This window comes from Odocoileus virginianus, chromosome 18 (genome assembly GCF_023699985.2).
Source record: "Odocoileus virginianus isolate 20LAN1187 ecotype Illinois chromosome 18, Ovbor_1.2, whole genome shotgun sequence".
Classification (NCBI taxonomy): domain Eukaryota; kingdom Metazoa; phylum Chordata; class Mammalia; order Artiodactyla; family Cervidae; genus Odocoileus; species Odocoileus virginianus.
The window spans coordinates 57,028,005-57,046,743 of record NC_069691.1 but is presented as its reverse complement, the minus strand read 5'-3'; the positions used below and the strand labels follow the sequence as shown (position 1 = coordinate 57,046,743).

The following is an 18,739-nucleotide window of genomic DNA, read 5'->3' as shown; positions in this document are numbered from 1 at the left end:
TGTCATTTCACAGTTGTTCCTCTTCATTCACACAAGAGGACTCATATTTCTAAAATTGTCAGTCCTCTACCCTTCAACTTGGTCTCAGTAGTAGTGGCATGGGAGGGGGGCACAGTGAGCTGCCAACAGGCTGAGTCAGCTGAGCAAAGAAATCGGAGTCCAGGTGCTGAACTGAATCTTCCTGGATTCAAATCCACTAGCTCTGTGCCATTGAATGGTAGGTGGGGTCTACTAAGAAAGAATATGGATAAAATTCTAAAAAAGAGAAAGACAAAAACAGGGGATGGTCAGAGAGTATGTTTCCCTCTATCGTATAATGAGAAATATCATTTCCATTTTTGAAGATTCAAAAATTAATGAATGGTCTAATCTCCCATCTAAATGCTAACTGAGTGTCTCCTAATTCCCAAGTTTTCAAGGCTCTCAGACAGTGTGAGGACTTCAGTCAAATTTTGTCAGAAGAAATTGCTGTCTAGTTAAAAAAAATTTTAAATCTCTCTGAGCAAAAATTTTCTTGTCAATGGAGATAATAATGATACACAATGGTAATCACATTGCAATATATAAATGTGTATTTATATATGCTGTACACCATAAATTTACACAAAGTTGTCAACTATGTCTAAATTTAAAAATTGATATATATCTTGTAGGGCTGTTGAGATCATTAAATTAATTGAAGTGTGTAGAGATCCTAGCACCAAGCCAGGGATATTTTAAGTGCTTGATTGATGTTAGCTGTTCTCTTAGACACAAGAGTTGAATAGGTGGTTATTTCTTTGTGTGTATGGTTTGCTTCTACTTCTAGGGTTTCTAAATTCAGGACTCCTGAGTTTCAGAAAAGTATTTTCTTGGTTCCTTTTCCCTTCTGATTCTCATACAAAAAGAAGAGACATGCTGCTGTTTATAATAGCCAGGACATGGAAGCAACCTAGATGCCCATCAGCAGACAAATGGATAAGAAAGCTATGGTACATATACACAATGGAATATTACTCAGCCATTAAAAAGAATACATTTGAATCAGTTCTAGTGAGATGGATGAAACTGGAGCCCATTATACAGAGTGAAGTAAGCCAGAAAGATAAAGACCAATACAGTATACTAACACATATATATGGAATTTAGAAAGATGGTAATGATAACCCTATATGCAAGACAGAAAAAGAGACATAGATGTACAGAACTGACTTTTGGACTCTGTGGGAAAAGGCGAGGGTGGGATGATCTGAGAGAACAGCATTGAAACATGTATATTATCAAGTGTGAAACAGATCGCCAGCCCAGGTTGGATGCATGAGACAAGTGCTCAGGGCTGGTGCACTGGGAAGACCCAGAGGGATGGGATGGGGAGGGAGGTGGGAGGGAGGTTCAGGATGGGGAACACATGTAAATCCATGGCTGATTCATGTCAATGTATGGCAAAAACTACTACAATCTTGTAATAATTAGCCTCCAACTAATAAAAATAAATGAAAAAAAAATTGAAGCAAAAAAAAAAAGAGGCGTGCTGGTGTATGATCATTTCTATGGGTTTAGTTAACAATTAGGTTATGGAGGTTATGGATTAGACTCTGTGGATCATACTTTCTCTTTCCCTGATTGCTTGCTTTCAGAAAGACTTTAATCACAAAGATCATCTCAGTTATCCTTGAGGTAGACAGAGAAGAAGACATGTCCCTGAAATGCAACTGGGGCCCAGTGAGGTGTATGAGGGGAGGGTTGGTCTGAGGGGCAAAGGGCAAACTTCTGCCAGCAGACAGGGTATGCCCACCACAGAAACCTCAGTTCTTTCTGGCCTCAAATAAAGTAATCTTTGACTCATTTTAATTTCCTTCCCCAGGCAGAAGAAAGCTTTAGTCCGTGCCACTTTATCACTTCATTTGGAAACTGTTTTCGACTGTCAGACACAACTATGTCTGAAATCAAGATTAAAGCCTGTGAGTCTTTGGTGAACAAAATGCAAATAAATGCTGAAAATTCCCCTACTCACCTTGAAAGGCTAATGTGGAATGAGAGATTGTTTTCTTGGTCAGTTTTATCTCTCCAGGTGTTTTGTAGAAGCCTAAACAGTCAGTCAGTGGATATGAGTCACCTGGCTGTGGTCAGATTAGAAATTCCTAAAACATGATATAGAAATCCAGATCTGAGGGGAAGGACGAAGGAGGGAGCTCTCTATGGCTTCTATCAGCACCGCTACCCCTTGGAAGCCTAATTTTCCTTCTTTAGTTTTGCACACGTACAGATTGAGATGCTGCTTGTTTTCTAATTTTCCCCCTTTCCTCTTCTGTTATTCCCCCTTTCCTGACTTTTAAAACCAGACACTTATTTGTATTGCATGTACAGCAGACCATCATTAGGGAATTGATTTTTTAGTAAAAATGCTTAAAAGAGGGAGAAGATGAAAGAGGAGAGACAGAAGAGGTAGAGACGGTCAAGAGCAGGGGAGGAGGGAAAGTGAGAAGGGTGAGGACTCGGAGCCTGCAAAGCCCAGTGATGGGACCCGAAGTCTGTGTCCTTAAAGGACGGATTGATGACGGCACACTTTGCCAAACAGTAATTTTCTGTTTGCCCATGCTACAACTAAAGAAAACAAAGGCAATTGTTGAAGTTCACCTAATTTAAGGTTTAAGGTGTTTTGACCTTAAACATCTTCCAGAGCAGTTTCTGTAGTCTTGAAATTGCTCAGGAGCTCAGAGCCAAGGGAAAGCTGGCCCCTGGGTGTTTTCTACTCTGAAGAGCTCTCCAGAAGACTGTTAGGTTTGGGCGAGAACAGTGTTCCCACTGAAAGTCTCCTTGGTCTGCTTGTCTGAAGCAGAGTAATACAAAATCTAATTGGAAATGAAAGTCAGCAGCTGAAATGTCCTTTTCTTTACAGAACTCCGTATCATTCACAGCAGTCAGAGGTTCCTGGTTGACTAGTAAATGCCGCGCTCTCCCTTAGCACAGAGGAGTCAAAGAACCTGCATGATGTTCTTTTTTTTTTTTTTTCTTTTGAGTTTAGCCCAGAGAAAGGTTTATTGCAACAGTCATTCAAAGGAAAACAGGTGGCTTGAGTCACGTTCCTTCTTAAAGGTTCTAAAGTACTTTTGAAGTCGTGATTATTTTTACTTTGAGGACACCTAGCGGCAGTTCATTGCCTGTGTCCTTTAAAGGAGAACTGAAAGAAGCTACCGGATGTAGTAACCGCAGGAGAGCCTGTTTTTTTAAAATTTAATTTTATTTTTTTGGGGGGGAGCCTGTTTTTCTTAACACCTTCAAACTGAAGACAAACTTGCTCTGGCCCTGGGTGATAGGCTGGCCCTCGCCACCTTCTGCAGCCAAATCCCCACCCCCAACTTTCACAGTTAGCAGACAAAATCCCCTGCCTGATTGTTTCACAAGTGGTTTTTAATGAGCTCATTGTTTATTTGCCACCAATGACCTCTTTTTAAAGACTACAGGATGACCACAATCTGGTCAATTCACCAACTAATGAAAAGATCCTGACGGTCTGTTTTAGACAGACATTTTGAAGAGTTTAGAAATATAAGACAAAGATCTAGGTGCATGGGTTTTTTTTTTTTTTTAATCTCTTTACTTCTGATGGTGAAGTGCTCCTTCTCAGCTGTATTCTCAGAGTCCATGACTTGATCCCTCTTTCCTTTTCCTCATCTCTAAAATGGAGGTGAGCCGTGCTTAGATTAGAAGGTGGGTGTGAAGATTACAAGAAATCTCGCGATAACTCGCATAGCACCTAGTATCTGGTAGATACTAAATAATTGTTAAGATCCTTCCCTCTCTACTCATCTGTCTTTACCCCCGACCTGGGGCATGGCCCTTGCTCTGATTGTCTTCCCGACAGAAGACAGCTATTCACTGCTGCACTCTGATTGATCCCCATCTCAGTCCCAGGAGCTTAATACATCTCACCACGTTCATTCTCACTTGCAATACAGATCTACTGACTTGCACTGGATCCATCTTACAACCCTATTCTGTTAGATGGAGATAAATCACACAAAGTTAAATCTCTATGGGCAGAGTTTCCTGTTAGTTATGATATCCAGCATCAAGACTGACTGTTTTAACAGTAAATTCCCTGATGGTCAAGAAGAGATGATGTGATTAGCTCTTTGCCAAGAAGCCTCTCATCCCCTACCCCCTGCTTTTTTTGGCTTAAATTTAGACAGGATAGTTTCTACAATCCTCACTGCATTTGGTATGAAGTCCAAGCATTTTGATATGGCCTTTAAGGAGCTACAAAGCTGTCTCTACCTACTTCTTAAGCTGCATCATGAGCCACTCTTGGCCTTGCTTATTACATTCCTACTCATTAATTAAAAAAAAATCCATAAATCAAGTGAGCTCTTTATTGCCTTGTGAAATTAGTACATGAGTGTTCTTTCTAGACCTCTCATTTTCCTACTCTTTGTCTAACTCCTTCTTAAAGGATTCATACAGTTTGCTTCCCTGGAGAGTTCTTTCCTGACAGTAATCTAAATTTAGTCTCTTCCTTATACTTCTCTTCTTAGCACCTATCATAATTTCTAGCTATGTGTTTTTGTTTATATTTTGTTTATTGTCTGTGTTCCCACTAGAAACAGATATTCAGTGAAAATAGGGACGGGGCATTTTTATTTATTTCATTTACCTAGCAAGATATTGGCTCATGCAGAGCACTCATTATCGAATGAATGAAACCAACGCTATTAATGAGGAAAGTCCATTTTCATTTCCACACACTAACCTGCCCTACATTTCCATCCACAAAGCATTTTTGTTCAGCAGCCTTCTGGGGATTCCCCTTTGCCTCAGAGGTTATTTTTGGCTATTGATAGTCTCGAATGAACAAAAATTGTTTCCTAAGAAGAATCTCTATCTTTTTACCATTCAAAAGATACTTTTCCCCCTTAAAATAGACAATTCAATTAATGCTCCTTACATATCTTTTTGTTTAAACTTATAATAGCACAAATTGTTTTTGGACAAATTCCCATCAAAACAGATAGCTTTGTGTAATGAAAAGATTTTTTCATGCCCTGAGTTTGTGGGTTGAGAAGTAATCCAAAAATTCAAGTCTATTTTTCAGTCAGTGATTCCATAGTTCAGAATTCCATAGTTTAGAATTCCAAAGTTCTTTTTCTTTACATGTGGCTAAACCTGACTTACAGGGGCTTCCCAGTTGGTGCTAGTGGTCAAGAACCCACTTGCCAGTGCAGGAGAACTAAGAGAGGCAGGTTCGATCCCTGGATCAGGAAGATCCCCTGGAGGAGGAAATGGCAACCCACTCCAGTGTTCTTGCCTGGAAAATCCCATGGGCAGAGGAGCCTGGCAGGCTGCAGTCTATAGGGTTACAAAGTATTGGACACAACTGAAGCAACTTAGCACACACGCACAGTATGAAGAGCAGTATATTTAGATCCAGCATTATAATTTTTCAAAAACTAACCAGACCTTAAGACTTGACATCTTTATAATTAAAATATGAATCATTTTGTCTTATTTTGGCTTCCCAGAAAGCAGAATCTGAAACTTAGATTTCTGTGCCAGTAGCTTATTTGTGGAGTGATTTCAAGATTGACAGGAAAGTAGGGAAATCCAATTGAGGGCATTAATGAAATTATTTTTGTGATCAATAGGGGCCTAGGTTCCCCTGAAAACTCTTGAGAATCTGCAAGTTTCACCCTAGGCAACCCTTTGGGTGATTCCTTTCTACCCTCCCTGACTTCCTAGATCACCTGGTAAGTGACCATTTCTTATTTGAGGATTGACCCCAGGGGCTCAGGGGCACTTCCGGGTTGTGCAGCACAGAGTCCGTGAAGGTTCTGAGGCAGAAAGGAAGAAGATGCACCAGGGGGTTGATGAGCTGAGTCTGAGGTTACACGGAGCTGTCCCCTGCTACTTGGCCGACATCAGAGGTGATCCAAGGGGGTGTGCCGCAGGGCACCAAAGGCTTTAAAGATATTTGTGTGATATTAAGGGAAAACCCCTTTCTTTTGTCTAAGAAAACGGGGCTATAAAAACATTTCTGACTCAAGTGGTTGGGCATCTACAGAACTCATTTCTATTTAAGAAACTCGACCTATAAAAACAACAATGACAAGTTGCTAGCTGTCTGCAGACAGCATTTATTTTGCAAATTTTAAATCAAAATAGTGACTCAGGCTGTTTGAACAGAAGTGAGAAATGAGCAAACATGTGTATAATGCACTTGATGAGTCAAATTAAATTTAGAGTAAGAAACCAATTTTGAAAGCCTGCCTAGTCATTGCCTGCCTGGGTTCTCCGTGATAGATGCAGCAGCACCTGCAGAACAAAGCTATCTTGATGTGTATTGGGTGGACATAAGAGTGTGACCTTGCCTATTGCAAGATGAATGTTTTGGATCGATTACATTACTATGATTTTTGTGAAGCTATTGGTTTCATGTAATCATTCTTGATACTTATTTCCATTTTCTTTTTTCTATTTTTGTAGCTCAGATTTGGAGAGACCGGAAATGCTCTTATAACACAAATCTATGTTTTTATTAGCATAAAAAAGTAATATATAGAGATTCTTAGGGTCAAGTACAAAATTCTTCTTTCTCTTAAATTTTGAACTATTCATTTTCTTTTCTTCCAAATGGGATTCTTTAACTCTTCTGTAAGTCTGATCTTTTTGTCCTTCTAGGAAAGGATTGTGCATGTTAAGAGATGTCTTGAATTTTTATAGTGGAGGGAGGGAGGGATAACTTTATATTCTGTAGTAAAGTTGAGGCTTATGAGGTTATTCCCAGGAGAAGTAGCACAAAAACTTCATTGCATATGAAGTTGTAGAAGGCTAATATGTATATTTGAAGTAGAGGACGGTTTTAATTTTAAGGGTATTAGTTGAGGATAATGAAGATAAGAAATTATACTCCAGAAGAATATTTATGGCCAATAACTACTAAATAAGGTATGGGTTCTCAAGAAAAAATGAAATTTCTTTAGCTTTTATTTAGGAAAAATTCAAATTAACAATCCATTCAAAAGTGATTCATTGGAAAAGACCCTGATGCTGGGAAAGACTGAGGGCAGGAGAAGGAGGCGACAGAGGATGAGATGGTTGGATGGCATTACCGACTCAATGGACTTGAGTTTGAGCAAACTCTGTGAAACAGTGAAGGACAGGGGAGCCTGGCGTGCTGCAGTTCGTAAGACAGCAAAAAGTTGGACACAACTTAGCAACTGAACAAAAACAACAAATTATAGTTTTTTTTTTTTTAAATTACCTATGTATTTTGAAAGAATAGCTATTTAGACAGTGTTCTGGGTGGGGAGGAGGAGAGAGAATTTTGGAGCATGGAACCTCTCATGAAGAAGGCAAACCTAGTTGGCCCATTATGTTGATGGCCTTCAGAAAGCATAAGGGTACATGGAAGACTGTAAGTGTGGTGGTTTAGACATATTAGACTCCCAACCTCACCACATGTCAGCTCTGTGAGTTTGGGTAAACTACTTTATCTCCCTGGGTCTTAGTTTGTCTTCTCATTTGTAAAACGTGATAATAATAGTATCAAAATTCTCATAGGACATTGTGCTAATTAAATGAGATTAGTACATAGTAGATGCTGAGGACATAAATAACAAAAAAATATTAGTCTCTGTCCTCCTCTTCTTCCTCCTTCTTCTTTTTTCTATTTTCTCCTCTTCTTTTCCTCCTAGACCCTTGGTGGATGGGAGACGAGAGCATACCAAGAGAGGCAAGACACATCAGAAGAAAAAGGCAGACAAAAATGAGATAGCGCCAGTGAGCCATGCGTGGTCTTTCTCTCACAATCTCTGTCCACCCTGTCAACCATCCTCTGTCCTGACGTGAAGGAGACTGCAGGCACCACGAAGGTCTCTACGTTGAGACTCTTAGTCTCATATAACCACTGAGGCTCTGGTAACTTTGAGGAATGTCGGGAGGTGCTGGCAGCATTTTCCTTCATACTAGGGCTGAAAGGTCAAAGTGATCACCTCTGAGGCAGCTGGTTCCCTAGACTCCCCCCCGCCCCCAGAGTCCTTAGAGAATGGAGTCAGATGTCTGTCTGGGAGCTTTCCTGGGCATCCCTGGGCTGGCTCCCCTACAGAACGTGTGTGGAGGGAGATGGAGTCTCAGCTCCATTTGTACCTCACTTGATGACTGCTTCCCTTTTCAGCCCTTATGAGTTTATACTCCACCCAAAATAGTTGCGGCCAGTAAGTGTTGAGCGTTCGCTCTGTGCCAGGTGCACTTCTAAGTGCGTTCTCTGTGTTAACTCCTTTCATTTTCACAATCACCCTATGGGAGAGACATGGTTACTGGCTCAGTTTGATGAATGAGACAATCAAGGCACACGGGGTAAAGGAGAAGAACTGAGATTAAACCAGGCTGTTCCGGCTTCAGCCTGAATCATTAAGTCTACTCCTTAATAATTGTGCCTCTGCCTCCTACTATAATCAGTTCCCTGAAGGCCTTCTAGTCTGTGCTTCCAAGCTATCACAAGGCTGTTATTTCTGCCTGCCTTTCTCCTTAATTCTTCATTTGGAAGTGTGGAGGCAAATGTCTGCTTGTGAGCATTCACGGGCATCTTAAAAGTCGTTCTTAAAATTCAATTCAGGCTGTAAATACTGATTACACTCTATTGTATCTGATTCCTTGTTTATCTTCACTACCAGACTGTTAGGTCTTGTTTTTCATCCCTAGCCCATTCATTGTACAGTGCCTGGTACAAAGTTGGAATTCAATAATGCCAGTGGGATGAAAGAATGAATTGTGTATTGGGCTGAATTTCTTTCAGGATATGAGTGTGTAGATATATACAACAGTCTATGGTTGCTATAAACACTGAGGTTTGCAAGGAGCTAAAATGCTTCACAGTTTCTATTTGTGGAGAAGAGGCTAATAATTTCCCAGATTGCTTTTCTAAGGAAAAGAAGAAACTGGCAATGTATGCTCTGAATTAGAAGTCATGCTTATCCTGTAATTTTTAATTGCTTGGCACTAGGTGGAGCCAGGGAACCTTGGAGGGAAGCTCAAATGAAATGGTGAACTACTGTTACCAACCCTCAGACTGTGCTCAAAATAGTTTTAAAGGTAATTCTTTTTTAAGATTTGTAAACTGGTGCATTATTTGAGCCCATATATAATGACATTCATTCTCCATTTATTTTTTGCTTTCCTGGTTATTTTATTCTTTAAATGGAAAGGTCTTCAACTTTATTTCTTTCAGTTTCCCAGTGCATGCATGTGTGCTCAGTCACTCAGTTGTGTCCGACTCTTGCAACCCCATGGATTGTAGCCTACCAGGCTCCTCTGTCCAAGGAATTATCCACGCAAGAATACAGGAGTGGGCTGCCATTTCCTTTTCCAGGGGACCTTCCCGACCTAGAGATCAAGCTCACATCTCATGTGTCTCCTGCACTGACAGGTGGGTTCTTTACCACTGTGTCACCGGGAAAGACTCCCACTTTCCCAACACTCAGAGTCAATTTCTAATTATTTAGATGAAAGCTGTTTTTTGTAATTGAGACCCAACATCAACATCTTTCTGTGCCTCAACCCCTAATGCAACAGTTTTGCAGACACCAGAGACCTGGTGTATTGTGGGAAAAAAAACACAAAAAAACACAAAAACCTGGACTAGAAGTAGGGAGATTCTCTTTGTTTTCTTCCTCTCTCTCTCTCCACCCTCCTCCTCTCCCTCCTTCTTCTTCTAGCTTTTTTATAGGTCAAAAACAATACCAGCAATTGCAATAGGTTCAGTCTGTAGTTTGACTCCTGACCTGCCTCTTGAGAAACCTGTATGCAGGTCAGGAAGCAACAGTTAGAACTGGACATGGAACAACAGACTGTTTCCAAATAGGAAAAGAAGTACATCAAGGCTGTATATTGTCACCCTGCTTATTTAACTTATATGCAGAGTACATCATGAGAAACGCTGGGCTGGAAGAAACACAAGCTGTAATCAAGATTGCTGGGAGAAATATCAATAACTTCAGATATGCAGATGACACCACCCTTATGGCAGAAAGTGAAGAGGAACTAAAAAGCCTCTTGATGAAAGTGAAAGAGGAGAGTGAAAAAGTTGGTTTAAAGCTCAATGTTCAGAAAACTAAGATTATGGCATCTGGTCACATCACCTCATGGCAAATAGATGGGGAGACAGTGGAAACACTGTAAGACTTTATTTTTGGGGGGCTCCAAAATCACTGTGGATGGTAACTGCAGCCATGAAATTAAAAGACGCTTCCTCCTTGGAAGGAAAGTTATGACCAACCTAGATAGCATATTAAAAAGCAGAGACATTACTTTGCCAACAAAGTTCCGTCTGGTCAAGGCTATGGTTTTTCCAGGGGCCATGTATGGATGTGAGAGTTGGACTGTGAAGAAAGCTGAGCACCGAAAAATTGATGCTTTTGAAGTATGGTGTTGGAGAAGACTCTTGAGAGTCCCTTGGACTGCAAGGAGATCCAACCAGTCCATCCTGAAGATCAGTCCTGGGTGTTCATTGGAAGGACTGATGCTGAAGCTGAAACTCCAGTACTTTGGCCACCTCATGGGAAGAGTTGACTCATTTCAAAAGACCCTGATGCTGGGAGCGATTAAGGGCAGGAGGAGAAGGGGACGACAGAGGATGAGATGGCTGGATGGCATCATTGACTCGATGGACATGAGTTTGAGTGAACTCCGGGAGCTGGTGATGGACAGGGAGGCCTGGCATGCTGCGATTCATGGGTTCGCAAAGAGTCGGACACTACTGAGTAACTGAACTGAACTGATATTTTAACTCTGCCTTTTACTTGCCTTGTGATCTTGGTAAGTCATCTGTTCTCTTTGGGCCTTATTATTTTTATCTGTAAAATGGCAGGAATGAGTATCTGTCTGAAGGACCACCTATATTTTAATTTTTCATAATTTGCCAACTAAATTCTGTGCTATTTTCTTGACTGGTTCTCCGTGTCTTCGCCTACCATGTAGTCTTGACGTATCTTAGATGTTGGCTAATTATGAGTTTTATTAAATATTAATTAGTTATGAACTGCCAGAGACCTGAAATGAGCCCTCTACATTGTTCCAAGTTATTGGTACTTTCCTGGAATATGTTCTTCACAGGAAACAAAGTTGCTATTCAGCCTATTTAGCCCAATTAAAAGAATATGATAATACAGACTCATATTTCATTATATTGTCACCCTAGGTTTTTCCCTTTATAATTTAGTTTGGGAGGCAGTTGATGTGGCCTCTAATTATTTCTGTGAAATATGTGATGATCTCCATGCAGACAGCATTCTACTCTGGAACTTTTAATCTTTCATAGTAAAATTATTACTTGAGAAAGTTGAACCAATTTTTCGTAGTATCATTATTTACCCTGGGTTGGAGGTTGGACGAAATAGGTTCTAATAGCTTTCCCAAATTTCAATGTTAATAGCAATTAATAGATGACTTTTTATACCATCTCCATCTGATACTTTATTTTCTCTTGTTCTTAACATTTTATTCAAGGCAAGGGTTTATTTTAACTTTCTATAATAGCCAGTATCAATATTAACCTCAGGACCAAGAAAGAATACTCAGAATTTAAATACTCTTTGGATTTATTTACTTAGTAGTAAATCAAGGTGAAATTATAGCTGGAAATGGTATTTTGAAATTGTAGTTTCTTTTATTTTGAAGAAGATTTTCATTCTTTCATTTTCATTCCAAAATTCTTGACTGCTATTAGTGGGCCAGATAGATCCAATTTCTACACTAAACAGGATGGAGGAAGGCAATTCTGAAACTAAACCATGATAAAATTTATCCATGTTTCTCATTCCCCTGATGCTAAAACCTTTTTTCTTATATTTAATTGAGATGGCTTCTATTCTCAGCTAATCCACATCTGAATTTAAATCCTGACTCCCTGCTGTGTACCTTTCTACAAGTTAACTAACCTCTCTGTGCCTCATTTTCCTCATCTGTAAAAGGTAATATTAGTAGGTCTGTTACGGGGTTGTTGGGAGGATCAGGCGAATGAATTCACAAAGCACAGTGCGCATGGGGCACTGCCTGGAAAACCTTCCATGATGTGAGATTTATGATTAACGCTAGTGATGCTGTGCTTAGGTGGTGACAGAGAGGTGATGCGTTTCCCTCTCCCCAACACCTGCATCATCAAGATATAAGATTTTTTGAGAAATAAGGAAATCGGAGGCTCTAAATAATCAAGACAAGGATTTCCAGATCATACTTTATTTTTTGGTCAGATTTCTGTTTTATTTTCTTGTCTGTGTTTTTAAGATTAATTTATTACTCACTTATTCATCCATATGAATAGTAATTGAGTGGCTACTGTTTTCTAGGCACTATGCTAACTGTTGTAGATACAGTGTTGAATGAGTTATATGTGGTTGCTGTTCCTGTGGGCCTCAGAATTATATAGGGACAAGCAAAGAGCATCCTGGGTGCTATGAGACAGGAAGTGATGAGAGCTGACAGGAGTTACTCAACTTGGGGTAGAGCATATATGGAAGTTTTCATGGAGGAGGTGACATCAAAGTTGAGATCTTAAGGGTTAATCAGAGCTACCCATTTGGTGAGGTGACTGCAGAACAGCCTAAGGGATAATGAGAGGCGAGCAAGCCAAGTTCAAAGAATTCATAGAAATTCCACAAAGCCTAAGGATGAAATGCAATGTTGGAGAAGAGGTGTGTGTAGTGAGAGATGAGGTTAAATGCACATTATTTTTGTGAACTGTAAGGTAGAGTGAAATCTGACCAGATGTTATCTATTCATAGCCAGGCGTGAGATTCTCCTTGCAATACCTTGCGGATGGCAAGCTGTTTCAAGGCAATGATTTCTGATAGAGTGCTTAATAACCATGTTGCTATCTACAATCTATAATATTTACTTGCTTATAATTTTGCTTAGAAGTCAATGTACATAAACCTATGGCATGTTGTAGGGGAAAAAAAGCCTTGAATTCTTAGTGAGAGTTTTTCTTTTATTTTTCTCCCCTTTTAAGAGTTTTTCAATGACCTTGTAACTGTCATTGAAGTTCAGCAAAACTGGCCACAGGGTGAAGTCATTTGTGGTAGTTAGCTGAATACGGCAGTTGGCCTAGCTTATCTCAGTGCTTAGAGTCAAGAAATGGCAAAACCTTTAAGACTGTGCTTCTATCAAGGATTTTGTCAGAGAGCTTTGATCTCCCAGGTGCCTTGGTAGCTACAGAGGATTACAAAATGATACATTATCTCCATTGACACTTTCCCTAAAGAGATGATTTTCTTTGTTTTAATTTGAGATAAGAGTTGAAAATTGCTTCAGAGTCTTAGTGCTGGGCCGTATTTAAAAACCAATACATGAACCTTAATTTTAGTCACTTGCAGCAAATGTGCTCACTCCACTTCCTAGTGTTTTGAAGTGCAGTTATGAAAGATCAATTCATAATGAAACCCAAGTTTCTCCAGGCTGTGGTGTATGACCATCCCACGGGGAATACAGTCACAATGAAAGTAATAGGTTTTCTCTTTTTTCACAACAGAATTGTAGGTCCTCTTCTCTCTTATTATGTTGATATTTCATCCTGAAATGTTCTTGCTTGTATTGTACATCTTGCTGCTCCTGCGGTTCAGTTGCTTCAGTCGTGTCCAACTCTGTGCAAGCCTATGGACTGCAGTCCACCAGGCTCCTCTGTTCATGGGATTCTCCAGGCAAGAGTACTGGAGTGGGTTACCATGCCCTCATCCAGGGGCTCTTCCCAACCCAGGGATCGAACCTGAGTCTCCTGCATCTCAGGCAGATTCTTTACCACTGAGCTACCAGGGAAGTGTGTATTATTCATCTTACGCCCTTGCAAAAATTCTGCAATTTTTTTAAGCATTGAGTCTTTACTTTTTACATCACAAAGTGAGACTTAAAACATTTCCTGAATATGTCTTGCAAAACATCTGAGAATTCTCCTGAATGACTTAAAATAACTTTGGTTTGTTTAAACCAGGATCCAAACAAACCACTTGCCAATTTATTTCACTGAAGACTTTTTAAGTCTCCTTTAATCTGGAATAGTAGCTTTTCCTCACTCCCCTTTTCATGGTTGTGTTGGTCAGTTGTCCTATAGATTATTTCAGTAGCAGATGCTATTCCTGCCCTGCTTATATTCCTTCCGCACTCATTGTTCTCATGTACTCTGACCCAAAAGACTCCAAAAGAAAGCAGCTTACTATGACTCTGCCCTTGGGCTTTCTTGTCTCTTTCTACCATCAGCCATGTACCCTCTTCCTGTTACTGAAAGTGGTAGAATGACTGCTTACCACTCAAAAGCAAATAAAGAGGCAAGTTAGTGGAAAGGAAAGTTTGGTTTATTTAGGAGCCTGGCGGGGAAGTGGAGGAGGGTGACCTCCTGTCTAAAGGCCAACTTTCCCCACTGACAGTCAGTGGGCAAGAGCTTTTATAGATGGAGGGAGGGGGCTATATGCCAAAACAGCACAGTCAGCTCTGGCAGTCATCTTGATATTAGTCATGCAGTGTTCTGATTAGCATCATCTTGAGTGGTTTAAGTATAGTTAAATCTTTCATTCCAGGATGGTTTGTTTCCATTTCTTAGAGACAAGTTCTCAGAATTGTTGCATATTATGTCATGGCTTCAGTCTAGTCCTCCTGTAGTTAACTTCTACCTGGTGGAAGTATCTATAAGACAGCTCACAGCACATGGCTCAGAATATCATCTGTCACACTTGAGAAGGAACCAAAGGTCTTTTTGTTTTGGAACTAAAGATTTTGATTTTACTTGATTTAATGACTAAACTCGTTATTTGGTCTCATTTGACTGTTTTCCTTTGTTTCTGCGTTTTCTCACTTCTTTGATTAACCTTATTCCTCAGTTAAAGTTTTTCTACAGAGGCTGGGGACCTGCGGGGCAAGGACCATAGAGTCCAGCTCCATGTCACTCCCACTCGACCACCCCAAGCAGCCTTCAAGCAATGACTGAAGTGAGTTAATAGAGGATATATCTTCCTAGCCATTTGGATAACTCTGAGATAAGTTCATAAACTATTGATGACAGGAGCATTCAAATGAGAAAATCTTCTGAAGATGTTGGATCAGAACACAGGTGAAATCTATTCCCTCCTTCATGATATGAAGGATAGCGTTAATATCACATTGTTATTGTGAACACTGAGTAGAGATAAAATTTTGGAAAAAGATTTTCCCCTAGGAAAGTCCTATACCAATGTTAGTAATTACTACAGCAGTCTGTCATTCTGAAGATAAACATTAAATTGTAGAGCTACTTTTCCTTATATTTAATTTGAAAGTATTTTCTTTTTAAAACTCATAGGTTTAAGTTATTATAATTTGCAGGTTCTATGAAATTCCATGTACAGGCCAAGAAGGAAATGCCTTTGAAAGGGAGAGATATATTTTTCTTAATCCAAAAAGACTTCATTTGCTGCATTTCCAGAGAATCTTATTTTAACTTTAATTCACTGATGCTTTAACAGTGTTAATCTGAAGCAATGGAGACAGCTTTATTAATTGGAATCTTTCATTACAGCCATGATTTCTTTGCTAGGGGAGTAAGTGGCCTATGTTTTTTAAAAATATTCATTAAAATGTCAATAAGTATCAATCAGAGAAATAATTTCCAAAATCTTTTAATCTTAAAAATAGGGTGAAAAGAACCTTCACGCTCATTTCTTTGTGCCAACAAAGGCTGAGATGAGCAATGTCTTGAGTTAGAGCCCAGAACTGGCTGAAGAACTGCTGGTTGATTCAGTTTAATGCACAATTTTTTTATTGTCACTTGAAATTAAAGAGCTAAGCCAAAGTTTAAAAAAAAATACTTACATAAGAGAAGAGCAGCAGCTTATGCAGATCATTTGCCAAGTTGTCCTTTATAGGATAGAAGGCATACAAAAATGCAGTTTTTACAGGAGTTTTGGTAGGCCTACAATCCTCATTCATGTTTGTGTGTCTTAGATCATCCCAAGGGTCTAGTGACAGAAATAGGTCATCTCCCCAGAAAAATGCTCATATTTACAAATATATTTACATACTCTTTTGAAGCATTCTTGACATACTTCCTCCCCTAAAGTCCATAGATTTTAGGTAATGAACTGCTGGTTTAGGTGTTCAGTTCCCAGAAACAGTCATCAGAAGGGCAATTCAACTTTTAATCTTGAGTTTGAGCCCTGATGTCACGTAAAGCTGTGTTATAGTTTGGTTTGAAAGAGGTCTGAATTTCAAGGGATGATGTGATCAATACATTGGCTTCCATACTGGGATATATCCACTCATACTTACTTTACCTAATCATTCAGAGGAAACAAAGCAGTCTTTCAATTCAAAATTAGTTTGAAAAATCCTAATGAAAAAATAAGACTCTCCAGGGAATTGGATATAGGCGTTAGAAAGCAGTTCAAGAAGCAGACAGGCGTTAGAAAGCAGTTCAAGAAGAATATATTCCCATGAATGTCCTTCTAGGTCCCAGCTGGATAATGAAAACCTGAACCCTTCACCTGAAGAATAACAGGAGGGGTTTGGATCAGAGAAGTACTGTGTTTGTTCTCTGCATCTATCTTCTGTTTCTGAGCACATGCTCTCTAATTCAGGAATTGAGTTTCTACTTTTTGCCTTAGAATAGGTCTGGACATTTAATTTCTTGATTTTATTTTTAAAATTCAGCACATTTCTCTCCTTTATTGGGCACAGTCAGCACCATCTGAAGTTTGCTTCAGTGGAGCTGAGGGTAAGTATATCCCTAAGATGACTTATGTACTTGGGAGCTTCCTACTATTTCAAAGTAAATACATGTAGTTATAAGAAGGCACCCCTAATGGTAGCCAATTAACTTTCCCACATTTGTAAGGTATATATAATTCATAAAAGGCTTTCATATTAATGACCTATGTTCTGAATGAAGTACAGGCATTACTATGTCCAGCTTATGGGTGAGGAAATGGAGGTTTGCAAATATTTGAGGCATACTGTGAGTAAATGAAAGCTGAGATTACACCCTGGCTCTCTGGCCTTTATGTGGATGCTTAAGTTCTTAAGTGTACTTGAAAGTCCATTTTTTCTTTTATTCATATGTTAGTTAATTGAATTTATTTAATCATAGTTATCATTGTGACTAAATATCACCTCGGGCCCATTTCTGGGTGCATTTCCATCCTATTAGTCCTTGGATGGATTGGGTGGATTTTAAGCCAGAACTAGTCTGATTCCTGCTTCTGAATCAGTTTGTCTCATGAAACAAGTAGTCCTTTTGTTTTTAAAGGTTTCTACATGAATTACTACATCTGTTTGATGTCATTCTCGGAAAAACAATTCATCCATGAAAGGTCATTTCACATCAGCTTTACAAAAGAATAATCTTAATTTTGTATGAACTCATTGTATAAAGGATTGTAGTTATAATAAAAACCCATCACCAAGAATGCCAGAGTAAAAGCCTCCTGCTCATACCTGTGTCATTTTTACATTCTTGGTGTCTCAGAGTGCATGGCACTGGGCGGGTGTCTACTTAATTGAATATTTCAAAACGTCACCACATTGGTCTGGTGGAAATAACATTTGAATTTAAGAAAACATTTCCCCAAATTTCTAAATTTTACAGAAATCTTAGCCTCCATACAGGAGGAAAGTTCTCAAAGCGCTAAAGCTATAGGATTCTAAAACATCCTTCATCCTAGTATTGTGCATGAAACAGGACTAGGAAAAAGCAAAAGCAAGCTCACCAAACACGTAAATACGCCATGCACTCCACTTGACTCCTCAAAGAACAGGAAAATCAAAACTCTCTTTTCCTGTTTGTGCATCTTTGCTTCTAAATGTTGACCGATTGCTTTTAGGTAAAAGCTGCCCATTGAAAAATAGCGACAAAACACCTGTAATGCTGACAGTGGAAAATGCATGCCTCTGTGGTCTGAAGCGCTCAAGCGGTACCTTTCTTTCAATTTTGTGTAGAGTAGAGCTACATCCTTCTACGTCATTAAGCACTAATTGCCTAATTACAGTGCTTCCGGACACTGTTAAAAATTGTGTCTGAGGCTTTTCAGCAAATTCAGCTTTAAAGCAAATGATCCCGGTAAACACAGTACTAAACACAGTACAAAGTTTCTCCTGGAAAGATTATTTAAGGCCTATTACACTTGCTAGATCTTTAAATTACAAAACACTTGAGTACTTAGTGAGCCTGTTGCCTCTTCTCATGAGGACTTTTTTTCAGCACCAAATTATAAAAGGAACACTATGTATTTGAGAAGAGTAGGCTCAGATCACGTGGTATGTGCACACACTGGGGTAGTATGCTGGGAGTTTCCCCATAAACCACTAAGGAAGCAGATCTTAACCTGAAAGCAGTTTCCTTTATCTTAGGCCATTTTGAAGACGGATAATGAGTTGTTCTTTATCAGGGCATTATTTATAAATACAGAGTTAAAAGTTTATCTTAAAAAGATACTCTCCTTGTGTTAAAATACAGTCATGTAAGCTATAAGAGATTTGAGTGTGTGCTAAATCATTGCATTATTTGAACATATTCCTTTCTTAAAATCTGTGTGGAAAATTTTACCAAACATTTTGCATTATTGAGAATATGTAGCAACCATTGAGGACTGTGAGGCATTTTCTCATACATTTCTTCTTAGTTTTTCTTAGCTCTCGGCTAGCATTTCCAGATCCATTTTACAGAAGAGGAAGCTGAGGCTTGGATGGACAAATACCCTTGGAAGATCACACTACTGGTAAGAGGCAGGAGCATGGGTGTTATGTATAGGTC

General features: G+C 39.3%; 1 long non-coding RNA gene across 5 annotated transcripts in view; it reads left to right on the top strand.

The window, feature by feature from the left end:
* Positions 1 to 18,739, top strand: part of LOC139039533 (uncharacterized) — a 75,005-nt gene that overhangs the window by 10,154 nt on the left and 46,112 nt on the right. For 3 of the 5 annotated variants that reach the window (XR_011492875.1, XR_011492873.1, XR_011492877.1), the window contains exons 2-4: positions 8,978 to 9,066; positions 9,203 to 9,400; positions 9,893 to 18,704. This is a non-coding gene — a long non-coding RNA (uncharacterized lncRNA). Of the gene's footprint in view, positions 1 to 1,843; positions 1,941 to 8,977; positions 9,067 to 9,202; positions 9,401 to 9,892; positions 18,705 to 18,739 lie in introns of all 5 variants that reach the window. The other 2 variants (XR_011492876.1, XR_011492874.1) reach the window with 2 other exon arrangements.